An 18,790-nucleotide genomic window follows, 5' to 3' on the forward strand; every position below is an offset into this window, starting at 1 on the left:
CATAAAGAATGCTTAATGCCCTGTAATGCAGCCTTCTGTTTCAAAGAAAAATTTCTCAATTTGTTTTGCACTGGAAAACTGCAAATGGGTACCCTTAATCACACAGTCAGAAGGAAATCACTTGAGAGCAGAAAGATGGCTTTCTTGAGACCTAATATGAGGGACCTAATTCAAGTGGTCATTTGATGATAAGGAATAGAGATCTCTGTGTCCTGCCAACAGGTCTATTAGTGAGTTAAGCCAGGAGACCTAATGAAACAGTACTTGCTAGTATGGTTTCTAGACAGATTCACTATGAATTACCTGACCATGCCTCAAAATAGTGCATTATCTCTCTTGTGTGTTTGCCTTTAAATTTAAAAGTCACCATCAATTTTGTGCCTTTTAGCTGTGACTCCAATTGAAGACCAGCTAATCTTTCATGTAAAAAGAAAAAGCATACCAGTAGACTGCCCAATTGAGGCTGAGGATGACCAGCATGGTCTTCTCAATGACTTTGATTGTTAAGTTCACTTTACTTTGTAGAAGGAAATTTTCAATGTCTTTGAAAAACACTTAGAGGAAACCCTGGTCGAATTCAAGGTCAGACACAGAGACTTGAGAACATTCATCTCAGTGAGGTACAAATCCCTCCATCATCACCAGCAGAACAAGCAGACATCATTTTTAGAAAAAAAAAATGTAATTGATTTTTCCTGCCCACAGAAAAGGAAAAAAAAAAAACCGTTCATTTGTGTAAGTATGTGGATATTCCTTGTCAGGTGAAATAATGCTTGAGTTAAGTTTCCATTTTCAACTTGAAACATATTTGTTCCATCATGGCCTTCATGACCTCCCTGCAGTCAGATATGTGCTTGAATCAACTCTCATCTGTTTAATATTTTTCTATCTTTCCATTCAGATGATTTATTTCTGAATTTAACTCTCATTCTAAATTTTAGTCTCTTTCTCCAAAAATATGACTTTCCTCACATACCTAATTTTTGTGTAATGGTAAAGCAGTCAAAAAACATTGTGAGCAGATGCTATGAAGTGGGGAAAAGGACAAATGAAATCACAGCTCTGTTCTTTACCCTTGAAAAATGGTGGAGACATGAAACCTACATATTCAATAACAATGAGAAAGAATTTGATCAAAACACAAAGAAAATTGCAAATTAGAAAAACACTACAAAATGTGCCACTTTATTATTCAAATACAATAATGAATGAGATGTTTTGTGAGAATTTTCAGGGACTGCTTCCTGGAAGAAGCAAGAATTGCCAAACATGGTTGACTTTAGTCTGTGTGTTTGGGGGAGGGAGCAACATTTCATCTCTCTTTGGTATTTCCAGCTTCCTTTATTTGCCAAAGCACATTAATTTTATTTATCTTGACATTTATTTCCCTCCATTTGCAATCAGAACTCTTAATCCTAAAAGAGAAAATAGAAAATGCCTTATTTTCCATCTGCTCTGTCTTTTCTATTTCCTATTATATTCATATCATTTCTTAACTATTTAATCTGATGGTCTCATATTACTGTTGAATATTCATATTTTAGTCTCAATATGTTATTCATTACCACTCAAGCCCATTTCATCCTTTTAGAATTCATTCTCTTTCTTTCGTTCATCCTGGCTTCTCAAGTTTATTCATTACCTCCCATCCTGATCTCTGTGATTCAACCATGTTGTTCTTTTGACATTCTGTCTCAAAACACTATTGAAACCCTATTAAAAACCTTGAATCTCAAATAATTTATTCCCCCACTCTATCAAGTCTACTGATTTCTAGTTCATCTCTGCCTCACATTTAAATGGCTCACTCTCAATTCCCCCCAAGCACTTTATAAAGCTTTAACTAACATTATCTATTTCTTCCACAAAATTACATGTATTTTCATCTCTTTGTGAAGCCTGTTTTCTAATTGGGTTCGTTTATTTAGCTTATCTCTCCAATTTTCTTCTTTTATAGCCATTTTTTTCATAACTCTCCTCATTGTGCCACTTTTAATCACGGAAATGCACCTTGGTTTAAATGACCTGAAGATAAATATTGAAAATGCATATCTGAATAGTCTAAACTTGATTACCTAATGGTTTGGGTGAGGATAAAAGGAACATGAAGATAAATAGTCACCAGCCAGGTTTAAATACATAACAGGCTTTGGCAGTTATACTCCACTACCTCCTATGGCCCCTCATCGCTGATCTTTCTCAAGGCTAGAAACAGGGAAGTAATCCGAGGTACATTTCTCTCCCCAGGTCAAATGCTACTTTTCATTTGTAGGAGCCAGTCTCTTCAAACACTACTTTTATTTGTAAAACAAAAACTGAAGTTTTGACCAAAGACAAAGTTTAAGAAACACTTAATGGTTACATCAACACCTTTTCACCTTGCATGGTTTTCAAATCACTCCCATGATGATTCCTTTATTGAATCCACTGACAATAAAAGATGTTGATACCAAAGGTCAAAAGCAAAAACTAAAGTGAGTTGCCTAATGAGCTGGTAAACATGATGCTAACATCATTTCTTAAAGCCCTAAACAGTTTTTTCGACAGCTGAGTGGATCTCAGTTGGTAGATGGTGCAATGATACTGTTCAGAGCATGGAGCCATGAGTAAGGCCCAAGTCTTCTGAATTCACAGTCTGGCTTACAACAAGGCAGGCAAAAGTACCAGACACATTTCTCTTCATTTAAATGGTTGGCAGATTTTCACTTTATTTCTTTGGAGAAAGAGATTCTCATCAGCAGGATACATCATATTCACAGAAACGAATATTCCTACATCTGGTTCTGGTTTGTTTATAAATCAAAGATTAAGTGCTTCACTGCTTCCAAACCAAAGATGTTTCATCGCAATCCCTGCAGTTTTCCCCTTCATGTTCATCCCTATTAACATTTACACCATTTGCCCTTTTAAGGCTCAGAGAACCCTGACTTCATCCAGTTCTCAATTACACACAATCTATACCTGTGGACTTCACTAGGATTTTACCAATGGCCATTGCTATGAGTATAAAATAGGTAGATTATTGGGAATTTGCATAAACAGTATTAAAACCTGCATACATTTGTCTAAATTATGTCAAGGATTCTAATGCAGTTTTAGAACGGAAATTGAATTCTGGCTATCTCTTGGGGAGGTGCCTTCCTAAAAGTAGTTATCAACTCAAATGGCTGGGGAGAGGTGCAGACAGATATCATACATGAGTGGGGCAGGCCAGTAGCTAAGAAAAAACAGGACACATGGACACTTTAGTGGACAAAGGGTAGAGCCTCAACAATAATCATTGAGCCGAAGAAAATACATCTCTGAGCCACAGGACACTGGAGGGTACATACCTACAGTCCTTATTACTTTAAGAGCAAAAATTTCCCGGAGCTTCTGCTACAAACACATGTATATAAGGATGGTTTTTTCTTATGGTACCCACTTCTCTCCCATGCTCAGTCATCTACATTTATTACAAGCAACTGAGGCACTAGAGATTTCAGCTGGTTTGGAGAAACAACTAGTCTTGGGTGGAAGGTTGAGAACCACTGGTAAATTATAAAGAGGAACTCTTCAGGCAGGTCCTTTCCTTTGGCAACCCAGACAAGCCAGGCTGTATGGAATGGATCCTCCCTTCCACCATACCCATGTCTCCTGAGGAGAGGGCTGTAAGATAAAATATACAACACCCAGTTCAATTGGAATTTCAGACAAATAAGAAATGATTTTTTAGTATAAGTAAGTCCCAAATATTGCTTGAGACATACAGCAAAATATTAATCATTATTTATCTGAAATTCAGATTGAAGTGCACCCTTTGCATTTTTATTTGCCAAATCCAGCAACCCTCCCACTGCTTTCTGGATGGTACCTTCTGTCCCAGGTCTTCCTAGTCTTTACAACAGTAGCAGGAAGATGGGGCCATCACTGGCAGAGCAGTGGTTGGGGTAATGCCAACTCCAGAATCAACTGTACTGCTTAGGTTCAAATCCCCCCTCCACAACCTCATGATATGTACTTAACTCCTGTACATCCATTAGCTTTCCCGTCTGCAGAATGGGGATGATGGTAAACACCCTACCTTATGCTTCTATTGAAAAGAGGAAATGAGATAAGCCACCCAAAAGTGTGAGGCTCTGTGTTTGGCATGCAGTAGGCACTCAGGAAATGGTATCATCTCCACAGCTTGCCTTGTCTGGTACAGACAGAAGTCTACTTGCTAATTATGGCTGCATTCTAGCTAATATTTAAAATTATTTGACTGATGTGATAAACATTTATTTGGCATCTCCCATATGTACCCTATCTGGAAGAAAATTTTATTTTAAACTCATATTTAGAAAAGTACAGTTTTACATTTCAATACAAGGCGTCAGAAAATTCTTCAGGAAGGTTACATTAGGTTCACAGGACAGACTGTCAAGTCTTCATTTGTTCCTCAGTCATATTTATCTCTTTCGTCTCCCTCTCCCTTCAGCTTATCAAGAGCAGCAAATAGTCACTTGTTTTATCCACTAGATACAGCAGGACACTATTTCCATTGCAAATGATTTACTTGCTCTCCAGACACTCCCTGCCACAACACACACTCACACATACACACACACATATCCACCTGTCCCACCTCTACCCTCATCCTGGAACTCTGTGTCTTGGGGCATTATTGTTCTCTTTCTAACATAATAAGCAGGAAACCTGCTCAAGGGGGCATATACGGAACCAGTTGGGAAGCTGAAATGAGCCTGCCCCAGTTCTTGGCTCCCTGCCCAGTGCTCTGTCCAACAGACCATAGTGGACACCTGGGTCTGCTGAATAGGGGCCCCACGGTTGCTAGGGCACAGGAAGAAGCCAGAGTTGGAAAACTTTTATGATGCTCCCCATGGCGATTAATCTGTTTGAAGGTCTGGGCTCTGAACCTTGGATTCCAGGTCTGCATTCCTTCATAAAAGCTTGTGTTTTGAAAGCCACAGTCAATGACCCCGTGAATTTAACTAGACGCATTCTTACAAAGCAGCATCATAAAGGAAAGCTCCTAAGTGACTGGAATCTGCCAACGTGCTGTCTTGTGCCCCTGGCTCCCAGTATGGGGGCCCGGGAGAGGAGAATCCCACGCCAAGTCAATTTCCCTGCTCGGGCTACTGGTGTGGAATGCTGGGCTTCCTCAGAGGCATGGCTGTCATTTTGGATGCTCTTCTTAATGAAGGCTTAGGCACTAATCTAAAAGGTCAGTGCTTGCTTACACCGCGGTACTGGTGGCCACGGTTAAACACATATCCTCGGCTGGTAGGGTAGGGTCGATCTTAGGCCTGAGGAAACGCACATCTCTTTAACCCAATAAAATGAAATCTATTGGCTCTTTCTTTTGAAAGCTTCAGTCTTTATCCATCTCAGCGGATAAGCTAAAGGAAAGGTAAAGTCAAGTGCCACGGCCTCCTAGAAAGGACACTGTGACCTTTCTCCCTCCCTCCCTCCCTAGCTCTCATTAACTGCTTTCATGAGAACTAAGAAAAAATCAGAACAAATGATCAAAGGATTCTGGTTTAGAGAAGAAAATGGTGTCTCCATCTTGTTTAAGATTCTTCAGCAATGTATCCTCCAAAAATGTCTGTCATACTTACTCTAATTAAATAAGTTCCATTCGCTCATTCACCCTTATTTACTGATCTGCCTTGTACCAGCTTTGTGCCTGCAGCTGAGGCGGCACTTTCTCTTAGAGGGACATTAGAAGCTGAACAATGTGCATCAGAGGCTGTCTGCCTAGTTCAGGGCATTAATTGGGCATGGGTAACCTAGACCTCTATGAAAGCAAGTCCAACTATAGACTCAGGGCCTTTATTTGCACAGCATTCAGATGACATTTTGATTTTCCTTTCAGAACTATGACCCAATTCCATTCCTTTTTAGGGCTGAGTAATATTCCCCTATATATATATATATATATATATATATATATATATATATATGAATGTGTAAGTCACTCAGTCATGTCCAATTCTTTGTGACTCCATGGACTATACAATCCATAGAATTCTCCAGGCCAGAATGCTGGAATGGGTAGCCTTTCCCTCCTCCAGGGGGTCTTCCCAATCCAGGGATCGAACTCAGGTCTCCCACATTGCAGGTGGGTTCTTTGCCAGCTGAGCCACAAGGGAAGCCCAAGAATACTGGAGTGGATAGCCTATTCCTTTTCCAGGGGATCTTTCTGACCCAGGAATTGAACCAGGGTCTCCAGCATTGCAGGCAGATTCTTTACCAACTATCGGAGCTATCAGGGAGGCCCTTGTATATATGCACCACTCTTTATCCATTCATCTGTTGATGGACATTTAGTTTTCTTCCATGTCCTGGTTATTGTCAACAGTCCTTCAATGAATACTGGGGGGTGCATGTGTCTTTCTAAATTATTATTTTCTCAAAACTGGCATGGATGAACCTATTTGTAGGATAGGAATAGAGACACAGATGAAGAGAACAGACAAATGGACATGGGGTGGAGCAAGGGTGGCATGACTGGGAGACTGAGATTGATGTCTGTGCACTGACATGTGTAAAACAGATAAGCTAGTGGAAACCTGCTGTATAGCACAGGGAACTCAGCTTTGTGCACTGTGGTGACTTAGAGGGGTGGGATAGGAGTGGGGCTGGAGGGAGGACATAGAGGGAGGGGATATATGTATAATATAGCTGATTCATTTGGCAGTACAGCAGAAACTAACACAACATTGTAAAGCAATGATACTACTACTACTAAGTTGTGTCAGTCATGTCCGACTCTGTGAGACCCCATAGATGGCAGCCCACCGGGTTCCCCCATCCCTGGGATTCTCCAGGCAAGAACACTGGAGTGGGTTGCCACTTCCTTCTCCCCTCCCAAAAGAGCTATGCTTCCTCCTCATTCTCAGTCTGTGCATTTGAGATGGGCCCGATCCCACCTGCAACAGGGCACATAACCTAGGCTTAGATAGTATTTTCCTTTCCTTTTGCCAGAATAATTTGGTTCTAGAATGCACCTGAGACTCAGGTCAGAGCAACTAGAGTCAGGGAGAACTTTACTGGAACTGTGGGGAAAGTGGCACCATCCTCCCACAGGGCTTGTGGGGCTAGCAGATCATGGATCACCAACGCAGACGGAAAGTCGATTCAAGTGAGACGAAGAAAAGCAGAGAGAAGTAGTGCTTAGTGGTGGCGAGAGACTGACTTGTATCAACACTAGACACATACCTAGAGTCAACTTTGCAGCAAGTCAGTAAGAGCCCTGATAATTTTAGGTACAAGAGCCAGGACATCCATCTTTTGGCTTTAGCCAATGTGGATTGGGTTTCATCACTTGCAATGGAAAGACTATTGATAATGGTGCACAAAAAAAAGTGTGTTGTGGAGAATGCCTAGGTTCAGGTGGAAAATTAAATCCCCCAGGAACTATACATACTCATATGTATGCCTGCATGCTCAGTTGCTTAGTCATGTTGAACTCTTTGCGACTCCACAGACTGTAGCCTGCCAGGCTGCTCTGTCCGTGGTATTTTCCAGGCAAGAATACTGGAGCAGGTTGCCATTTCCTTCTCCAAGGGATCCTCCTGGCCCAGGGATCGAACCTGCACTTCCTTCATCTCCTGCATTGGCAGACGGATTCTTTATCACTGTTCTTTATCACTGAGCCAGCTGGGAAGCCCCAACTCATATATATAAGCAACCACAAAGGATACTGTTCTCAGTCACTGCTTCTCCTCACCACAGTTCAGGAACAGTGCCCATCTCTACCCCTGCCTCTTAATCAGAAGGGCTTCCCTGGTGGCTCAGATGGTAAAGAATCTGCCTGCAATGCAGTAGACACAGGTTTGATGCCTGGTCAAGCAAATAATGCTTGCCTAGTCTATATTCTCTTCACTGTCTCCTACATTGCCATCCTCCCAGATAGTTCTGTAAGGTGGCTGAAAGGTTTTTTTGTTGTTTTTTTTTGTTGTTGTTGATTGGTTTTTTCTGCTTGTTTCGGGGATTATTTTTTGTTTGTTTTGGGGGGTATTTTTTTTACTTATTAATGGTCTACATCAGAGATCAAACAACTATGGTCTGCTGGACAAATCTGGCTTGCCACCCATTTTTGTAAATGAAGTGTTTTTAGAACACCGCTACATTCATTCTTCCTCATTTGTCTGTGACTGCCCTGGCACTACCAGGGTAGAGCTGAGTGATTGAGAGAGACCACAAAACCTGAAATATTTACTATCTGGTCATTTCTGGGAAAAATTTCTTGACCTCTCATCTGGATCATTAACCGGGGAATGACTGCAACTTTTAGCACAGTTGTGTTTTATTTGAGATGTCTTGGGTAGCTTTATTCTCCATGCGGTCTGTGTTCTTTTCTAGGTGATGGTGATGAGAGGGGGAAGTTTAAACTCTGTTTGATGATAAAAGTCACTGTCTACCTAGAATGGAAATAGAAGCTTAATAGGACTTGCCTCTCCCTTTTCCCACTGCAATGTGAAGAAACATGGATGCCCTCAGTGCTAGGTCGTTGGGAATTGGATACTATTCTCTCCTGTACATTATCCCCTGTATCTTACAGGATGAAAGTCTGGAAACTACGTTTTCCAGAATCCTCTGGTTTCCAGGTTTCCAGGCTGGTTTGCGTCTATAAAAAGAACCCCCATGATCTGTAGAAGACAGAGGAGAACTAGAATGATATTAGTGCTCTTCCAGCAGAGCAGGGATGGGAATTCATGGGCTTTAGGTGGTGGGTGAAAGGTTTTGCAGTGGTCTCTGAAGATCACCTAAGTTAGTGTTTCAGACTGTGGTGAACATTCTGTGCATCTTGCAGGAATCTTTGGTAGGAACCTGAGAACCAGCAGAGCCTTTTTCCTGACCTCTCAACCTCCAGTTCTTCTAGTATCCATTCCCAATTTTAAAGCCTTTCCTGTTTGAAACACCTAGAGCAGTTTCTGTTTTCCTGTCTGAGCCTTGACTGATACACCATAATACTCCCTGGACAACAAATGAAATATTTCCTTCAGCCACGGAAGCAATGGATGGCACTGTCATGGTTTCCTAATATCCCTGCATGTTTACTTAGTCTGCCAATGTTCAAAGTCAGGAGGTGAAGGATCCTAGGAATCTGCCAACTGACTATTGCTGGTAAGGCACTGTATGCTTCCACTAAATGCCACTGTTGCTAGGATATTTCTGGCAGAAGTTGTGGTTTGTGCAAGGATGTGAAAGTGAGACTAGATGTGTACAAGGGATAAAAGGTAAATGTGGGGCCCTGAAACATGAGGCTGGGGAAGACTAGAGAGCATGATGATGGTGGAGAAACTTTTAGGCTAAGTCAAAGTATTTAAAATTAATACAACTGCATGTTTCCTCAGCCTTCTGAAAAAGTATAAGAAAAGTAAATTTATGCACAAACCAACTCGGATTTATCTGACTGTATTTCCAAGAAAGCTCAAAGTGACATCAAACTAGAGATGATGCGAATGCTGACCCGACTGCAGGGACACTGTATATGGCAGTGACAAAAGCCCTGAACTGATTTCAGGAAAGGCAATTTCCAGTGCAATGCAGCCACAGCTGGCCAAGTGACCTTGGCTGAGTCACCCTTCACTGGGTCTTAGTCCTTTTCTTTACAAAATGAACTACACAACTTCAAAGGCTTTTTTTTTTTTTTTTCTTTCTTTCTTTAGGCTGTGATTCTATTATCTATGGCTTAAAGGGGATTGAGTCAATGGAGGGTCTTGGGAGCTGTGAGTAGATTAAGGCAATAGAAACTCAAATCTCATCCAGAGCACAAAGTTCTCTGTAACTTTGATGAGTTATCACAGAATCAATCTCACTCGATGGACACCAGTGAAAGAGCCCAGGGGACCATCAAGATTTGTCTCCCTCCCTCCTGTCTTTGTTCCAGCTGTCTCATCTACTACTGGTCTCTTTTACTTTCTTTCTTTCTTTCTCTATCTCCCTTCCTCCCCTCTCTTTCTCTTTCTTGCACACATGTACATAGGAAGATCAGACTTTAAGGAGAGGAAGAGAAAGCCAATGGTAGGGAGAACTACTAAAAAGAAAACATTGTTCCTAGCTTTTTTACTCTGTCTGCCAGGCTTCTCTGGTGGCTCAGTGGTAAAGAATCCGCCTGCCAATGCAGGAGACACATGAGACATGGGTTCGATCCATGGATCGGGAAGATCTCCTGGAGAAGGAAATGACAACCCACTCCAGTGTTCTTGCCTGGAAATCCCCAAGGACAGAGGAGCCTGATGAGCTACAGTCCATGGGGTTGCAAAGAGTCGGACACAGCTTAATGACTGAAAAACAGCACAACTGCTGGGTTTGCACAAACACTACTCTCACTGTGCAGTTTGCTTTTCTGTAGAGAAGAGGAAGAGAAGGGACAGAAAGAAAGATAGTAAAGACACCAACATGCTTTGTTAGGAAATTTTTGTAATTAACCTGTAACATAGTCCTAAGGAGTAGGAATGTCCTCTACAGAGGACTTATATTCTCAGATGTTTTCAAACTGACTTCTATAAAAATGAAGCCATTAAATGTTTTTGAAAAATATTTTTTCTATTCATTTACAGTTGATTTATTCAAGGCACTGTCCCTTTTTTGGAGAAGGGTGTCAAGCTAAAAACATTATATATTTGAGATTTGAAGTTGTCATGGAATTATCAGAAGAGATTTAACACATGATTCCAAGTGTTTCTCTCTCTACAAAGCCAAAAGGTGCTAGGGTATTTTAAGTGAGTCAAGTCCTTTTAATTAAGAGAAAAATGTCTTGTTATTTATCCATTCTCAATCCTGCATTTCTCTGTATGACTTATTAATTTATTTACAAACATTATTTGCGACCATGTGTTCTGCTCCATTTGGGAAGGCTGCATGGCTGTCATCTGTTTAGAGTCTCGCTAGAAGTCATTGTTTTGATAAAATAGGACATTCTGCATTTATTGAGTGTCAAAAGGGACTTCAGCAAGACTTAAAATTAGACTTGCCAGCTGTGTGCTCCAGGCAATGGGAACTTATGGGCCTGTCTCACTGTCCCTTGACTCTGACAGTCTTTGCCTCAGCCAGGCAAGGAATTTCAATGCCTGAGTCTCCTTTTTTTTTTTTTTTTTTTTTCAAATGTTTGGAAAGCAGCCCTTGTGGTCATCCAGATCAGCCAATGGCTCTAAATAGAACCCACAGTTAGGCCAACTAAAGAAGGAATATTTGAGAGGAATCACATACCGAGAGGTTATGTGGAGGGATCACCTGGAGAGAATACCAGGTGGTAGACTGGGAGATGTACAGCATCACCATCCAGGCTATCATTGCTTATGCACCTCCTACTGTGTGCCAAGTGGTCCAGGCATTTCATACATGGTAGTTCATTTAAGTCTTACGACCAGGTACACATGCCATTTTACAGATGAATAAAATCGGTTTCATAGAAAAAAAATTTGACTTAGCCCATGGCATATAGCCACTAAGAAGCTAAGTCAGAATGAGAAGCCGAGTGTAAGACCATAGCTTGCCTACTAACAGGCTTTGTGCAAATTAGAAAAAGGTGCCCAAGGGCACAAGGCTTGGTGAACAGACTGTGCCTGTGAATATATTAGTACAAGGTACTCTTCCTGCTAGTAGATGCAGTCCTGGTTCAGGGCTCATGACTCAGTAAGTAGCACACTGGCTACAGTTCAGTGCCCATTCACTTGCTCAACCCAGTGCCGCTGTGAAAGGCATGGACTGACCAATTCTTCCTGGCAGCCCTCATGGCAGGCCAGATATATCTAAGCTTCCTCCATGAGTGATGTTTAATGGTATGTGTCAACTTGGTTAGGCCACAGTGCCCGATATTTGGTCAAACAATATTCTAGAGTTCTTTGAACATGTTTTCGGATGAGATTAACATCTAAATCAGTGGACTCTGAGTAAAGCAGATGTCCTCTATAATGTGTGAAAATCTTAGTCACTCAGTTGTGTCCAACTCATTGTGACTTCATGGACTGTAGTCTGCCAGGCTCCTCTGCCCATGGGATTCTCCAGGCAAGAATACTGGAGTAGCCATTCCCTTCTCCAGGGGATCTTCCTGACCCAGGGATCGAACCCAGGTCTTCCACATTGCAGGCAGATTCTTTACTGTTTGAGCCACCAGCGAAGTTTCATAATGTGAGAAGATTTCATTCAATCATTTGAAGAACATATCTATGTAGATACAGATATATAAATATACATATATGTTTTTGTTGTTATTTAGTCTCTCAGTTGTGTCCAATTCTTTGCAACCCAATGGACTGCAGCACTCCAGTCTTCCCTGCCTTTCACTATTTCCCTGAGTTTCCTCAAACTCATGTCCATTGAGTCAATGATGCCATCCAAACATCTTATCCTCTGTCATCTCCTTCTCTTCCTGCCCTCAGTCTTTCTGAATATCAGGGTCTTTTTCAGCGAGTCAGCTCTTTGCATCAGGTGGCCAAATAGAGCTTCAGCTTCAGCATCAGTCCTTCCAGTGAAAATTCAGGGTTGATTTCTTTTATGATGGACTGGTCTCTCAAGAGTCTTCTCCAGCATATTTACATATATAAAAATATACATATATATTATACATATATGTATGAAATGAAATGAAATGAAGTTGCTCAGTCGTGTCCGACTCTTTGCAATCCCATGGACTGTAGCCCACCAGGCTCCTTGGTCCATGGGATTTTCCAGGCATGAATATTGGAGTGGGTTCATATACATACATATACATATATGTATATTTACATATAAACATATAAATTACACACACACACTCACACAGACACACACACACACTGGTTATGTTTCTCTGAAGAGCTCTAATACAACCACAATCTAGAGTTTATATTCTTATCACAACTCCAAGAATTTTTTCTTGATATCCATGAGAGAAGATGACCAGAGTGCAAATAAGAATATTCCAAGCTGGTTGAAACACTCTACTGAAAGAGTACCAATTAGAAAAACTATGTCAATGTAGAAGGAAGTCTTTAGGACATGCTTCAGGGCTCCTCACTTGGTGCTGTCCTATACAATACTTCTGTCAGTGGCTTATGATGTAGGATCATGCAAATCCAATTTGGGGATGAAATGAAGCCAGGAAGGATAACTAACATGACAGATGACAGGATCAAGATTTTGACAGGTTGAGTTACTATGCTGAAACTAACAAGAAGGATAATGGTAAAACCCTACATTTTAGATAAAAAATCAATAGTTATAGCACAGCTCTAGATTTAGATTTATAAAGGTATATTTTAAATGGAACAGTTGAATTTTGTTCTTCTCAAGTTCAAAATGAATCCACAAAGTGACATAGTTCCTCTAAAAATGTTAATAATATTAAACTCAAAAGATAAAAATATTAGTGCATCCTATATAACAGTATTTCTGTAGTTTCATAAGTCTGAAAATACCAGAAATATCACAACTAATTCTAAGAGTTTGCACACTTCATAAGGGACATAGTTCAGTTAAGTCCAGTCACTCAGTCATGTCCAACTTTGCGACCCTATGGACTGCAGCGTGCCTGGCCTCCCTGTCAATCACCAACTCCCAGAGTCTGCTCAGATTCATGTTCATCGAGTTGGTGATGCCATCCAACCATCTCATCCTTTGTTGTCCTCGTCTTCTCCTGCCTTCAATCTTTCCCAGCATCAGGGGTGGGGGACGACATAACAAAACACCAAAGAGAAGGATGGCTGGAAATGCTTAGAATTTATTATAAATGAAGAGCAATGTGAGAAACTGAGGATTAATGTAACAGAAGGGAAAATATCTGAAAAAATAAATAAAAGGAATCTTCAAGTACTGGAAGAAAGGAAAACAGTCTTCTTTCTGTGCACTTCCAAACAACAGAACTAAGATACAAATATAGAAATTCCAGGTCAATAAAAAGAAAGGCTTTTTAAATACTGGAAATAGCTAATGAGAAACTTAGGGTGCTCTAAGTAGAGAGAGGTCCCCTGACTGAAAGTATCCAAGTCAGGCTATCCGATCACTTTATTCAGTGCCTTTCAAAAAGGATAGACCTCTACTCCCCCATCTCCCAAAACTAACAAAAGTTACAGTTAATTTGGCATGACCTGCTATTGGTGAGCCATTACTAACTCTTATGAACCAGCCAATTCTTTTCTAACTGATTGAAATTTGGTTAATTTTTCTTTTTTCTTTTTTTTAGATTTTTCTAAAGAATGGTGTCAATTTCACCATCTATTAATTTGGAATTAAATAATTGTGTTTTAAAGAATTATTTTCCTATAATCATGAGCATGAATAACTAACTACTGCTGCTATTTTTTTAATCATTTCTATTACTATGCCATTCACTGTGATATTTAAAATATTTAATCTCATTTAAATCTTTCAAAAATTATCTGAAGCTCAGAGACCTTGGGTATCTATCCCAGGACACTGCTTGTGAGCAACAAAGCTAATATTTAAGTCTAAAGCCATCTGATTTCAAAGATCCTGCTCTGAGCTGCTATACTTTGTGAAGCTTATCTCCACAGATGCAACATTATATCCTTATTTTCCACCATGCTTTCTTTACATTATCACTTATGGTGTTTTCTACCTCTTTTCTGTATACAAGACCAAGCTCACTCTCATCTTTGAGATAAAGTCTGCCCACAGTGATTAATTCAGGCTACAATGACCTTTTCTTTCTCTGTATTAGATATTTTGGTTATGAGTAGAAGAAGATCAAACTGAACTACTTTATGCAAAATGGAGAATGTATTAGCTCTTAAGAGCAGACAGCAGAAAAGAAAGGGGGCAGATTCACTTTTGATAACTTCAGGAACAAGAGACCAGAACCTGCAAACTTTGTCTCTCCCTGTCTTTCATCTTTTCCTCCGTGTATATCAGCTTCTTTCTCTCATGGGCCTCCCCCACAGGGCTGGAACTGAGGCTTCAAGCAGCTCTGATTGTATGTTCTCAGCCTCAGTCCCAGGGAACAAGTTTTTGGTTTTCTTAATTATCTATTTTGAGATATATTTAAATACAATAAATGTGCCCATTTAAGTGTCCCTTGGAATCAATCTGGGCAAATGTATACATCTATATGTACCCACAGCCTTTCTTGGGTGGCTCAGTGGTTAAGAATCCACCTGCCAATGCAGGAGACATGGGTTCGATCCCTGATCTGAAAAGATCCCCTGGAGGAGAAAATGGCAACCCATTCCAGTATTCTTGCTGGGAAAATCGCATAGACAGAGAAATCTGGTGGGCTACAGTTCACCGGGTTACAAAAGAGTTGTATATGACTTAGCAACTAAACAATATGTAACCATTATTACAGTCTCAATATAGGCTATTCCCATCATGCCAGCTCAAGTTTTAAAGAACCAAAAGAAGGACTCTGGTGAGCTTTGAGTCAGTACGTGTTCCATAAACCAATCACAAGGAAGATGAGAACCATGACAGACAGCCCCTGCTAATACCAAATGCTGGAGTAGAGAAAGTGCAAAAAGGTAATATCTGTAGCCTAGAAATAGCCCCAGGAAACATCATTATGAGTTTGAGATGGGGAAAACATACCCTATGTCATTCTTGGTTTAATTAGGAGACTGAAATTACACAGTAATTTTAATAGGAAAGCTTTAATATAAAATGCATTAACAATAGCAAGGGATTGGCTAGTAAAAAGTAGACAGAACTTTTTTTTTATCTTTTTTTTTTAACTTTACAATATTGTATTGGTTTTGTTATTGTTTTTCAGTCACTGAGTCATGTCCAACTCTTTTGCGACCCCAGGGACTGTAGCCCACCAGGCTTTTCTGTCCATGAGATTTCCCAGGCAAGAATACTGGAGTGGGTTGTCATTTCCTCCTCCAGAGGATCTTCCTGACCCAAGGATCGAACTCACTTCTCCTGAATTGGCAGGCAGATTCTTTGCCCTTGAGCAACCCGGGAAGCCTGAAAGAGAATGCTAAAGAGTATCAAAACAGCTATTATAAGAAAGAGCCACTATTTCTAAGGCTGAGACAGGGCAACCAAGAGAGAGGCTTCCCCTAGGGTTGAGGTCTACACCTCAGTGAGGCCATGCCCATGGTCCACCGAATGAGGAGACAGTATGACATGGGTGGAACTTGCAGGAAATCCTCCTCATGAAGCTTTCCAGAAGCCCACTGTCTAGGGTAAAAGCTGTTCCCTTGAAAATGTCTCACTGGAAGCGACCCACTGAAAATGCCTGAGGTGGATGCCTGTCAGCTGTCGGTCAATGGATATTATTGACTCCTGTGCACAGAGGAGCTGAGAATTGGAGAGCCCAGGTGCCGGGAGTGGTAGAGGAGGCTTCCAAGTTGGCACATCAGAACCAGAAAGCAAAACTCTTTACTTCTGCAATGACAGAGCTTAACCTCATGCCCACTAGCAAAGGAGAAATTAAAGGGCCCAGTTCCATTGTCACAGATCAGGCAAAAAGGATGTATTTGGAACTGATAGGTAATACATCACTAATCAACTCATACTTCAAATTGTTTTTACCTCTGGAATTCACTCTCTGAATTCCAACAGTCACTGTTGGAATCTAATACTGATTACATGCCTTCCCAGTTATTTCTGACATAATTATCTGTACATAGCTACACATACATTGGTCTTTCCAACTAAGGAATTACCAGAAGACAAAAAACATGTCCTAGATTACTGTAAGCTTCCCTTCTCCTCATCCCTATAGTATTTAGTACAATGCTAGGCTCACATGAGTACCTTTAATGCATATCATACATGAGCAGAGATTGCAAAATAACCCCAAACCTCTACGCCAGAGCTGCCAAGAGGACACTTCCAGCTAGATCCATCCCACAGACACGCTTGTTCATTTTAAGATCTTGCTTGTACCGTGTTTTGTCTACTCAGTTTTTTGAAATTTTAAATTAGCGGTCAATACACAAAACTGGATTTTTACATAGAAATGGAGCATTCTGGAAAAATGAGGGGTGATGCACCAACGGGCCTGCACAAGTTGGCTGGAGTTCACCACCAGCCTCTCTTCTCTTTTCTCATAGTTTTCATATGGCCAGTTCATTTTTGTCAAAGGTTTGGATCCTGTATTCCAGTTCTCTACCCACCTCCCCCCACCACCCTGCAGACAGGACAGATCCCCTTAACTACTTTTGTGGGTCAAGAAGTGTGTGGGGGGGGGGGGGGAAGCAGTAATTAGATATAAATATTTTGTAAATACTGATAATTTTTCAGGCTCTTCATACACACATCAGAATTGTTGAATATCTTTAAAACGAATGGTCTGAGTTCGCAAAGAACTTAACACGGGTTATCAATTTTGGATCACTGACAGGATATTGGATGAAACAATTGACAGAGTATCTAGTTTAAGAGGCTTCACTCCTATTATCTAACCAGTAACCAGCACATTTCACAATCTCCCTGCTCCTTAGCTTGCTGATCTGACAGTAACAGGGCTTGTTCTGACACTGTGATTGTTAAGAGGCTGCTATAAACAGAAGCTTTATTCATTTTGAATAATATGATGACCTTGCTTAATAGGGAGTTTGGAATGGAGATACACACTGCTACATTTAAAAGGGATAACCAGGAAGGACCTACTGTACAGCACATGGAACTCTGCTCAAGGTTATGTGGCAGCCTGGATGGGAGGGGAGTTTAGGGGAGTATGGATACATGTATATGTACGGCTAAGTCCCTTTGTGGTCCATCTGAAACTGTTACAACATTGTTAATAGGCTATACTCAAAATGTAAAACAAAAAGTTTAAAAAAATAATGCTTAATTAAGCAAGAGTTTTAATTAATCACTCTTTATTTTTTTTGCCATGAAGTGATGGGACCGGATGCCATGATCTTCATTTTCTGAATATTGAGCTTTAAGCCAACTTTTTCACTCTCCTCTTTCACTTTCATCAAGAGGCTTTTTAGTTCCTCTTCACTTTCTGCCATAAGGGCGGTGTCATCTGCATATCTGAGGTTATTGATGTTTCTCCCAGCAATCTTGATTCCAGCTTGTGCTTCCTCCAGCCCAACATTACTCATGCTGTACTCTGCGTATGAATTAAATAAGCAGGGTGACAATATACAGCCTTGATGTACTCCTTTTCCTATTTGGAACCAGTCTGTTGCTCTATGTCCGGTTCTAACTGTTGCTTCCTGACCTGCATTCAGGTTTCTCAAGAGGCAAGTCAGGTGGTCTGGTATTCCCATCTCTTTCAGAATTTTCCACAGTTTATTGTGATCCACACAATCAAAGGCTTTGGCATAGTCAATAAAGCAGAAATAGACGTTTTTCTGGAACTCTCTTGCTTTTTCGATGATCCAGCGGATGTTGGCAATTTGATCTCTGGTTCCTCTGCCTTTTCTAAAACCCGCTTGAACATCTGGAAATTCACAGCTCACATATTGCTGAAGCCTGGCTTGGAGAATTTTGAGCATTACTTTACTAGCCTGTGAGATGAGTGCAGTTGTGTGGTAGTTTGAGCATTCTTTGGCATTGCCTTTCTTTGGGATTGTAATGAAAACTGACCTTTTCCAGTCCTGTGGCCACTCCTGAGTTTTCCAAATCTGCTGGCATATTGAGCGCAGCACTTTCACAGCATCATTTTTGAGGATATGAAATAGCTCAACTGGAATTCCATCACTTCCACTAGCTTTGTTCATAGTGATGCTTCCTAAGGCCCACTTGATTTCACATTCCAGGATGTATGGCTCTAGGTGACTGTGAGTGATCACACCATCATGATTATCTGGGTCATGAAGATCTTTTTTGTACAGTTTTTCTGTGTATTCTTGCCACCTCTGCTTAATATCTTCTGCTTCTGTTAGGGCCATACCATTCC

At 40.7% G+C, this 18,790-nt stretch overlaps 1 long non-coding RNA gene across 1 annotated transcript in view; it reads right to left on the reverse strand.

The window, feature by feature from the left end:
• Positions 1-1,164: 1,164 nt before the first annotated feature.
• Positions 1,165-18,790, reverse strand: part of LOC123333079 — a 39,511-nt gene continuing 21,885 nt past the window's right edge. Inside the window, exon 2 of the long non-coding RNA XR_006550251.1 lies at positions 1,165-1,415. This is a non-coding gene — a long non-coding RNA (uncharacterized LOC123333079). The remainder of the gene's footprint in view (positions 1,416-18,790) is intronic.

Source organism: Bubalus bubalis, chromosome 4 (genome assembly GCF_019923935.1).
Source record: "Bubalus bubalis isolate 160015118507 breed Murrah chromosome 4, NDDB_SH_1, whole genome shotgun sequence".
NCBI lineage: Eukaryota > Metazoa > Chordata > Mammalia > Artiodactyla > Bovidae > Bubalus > Bubalus bubalis.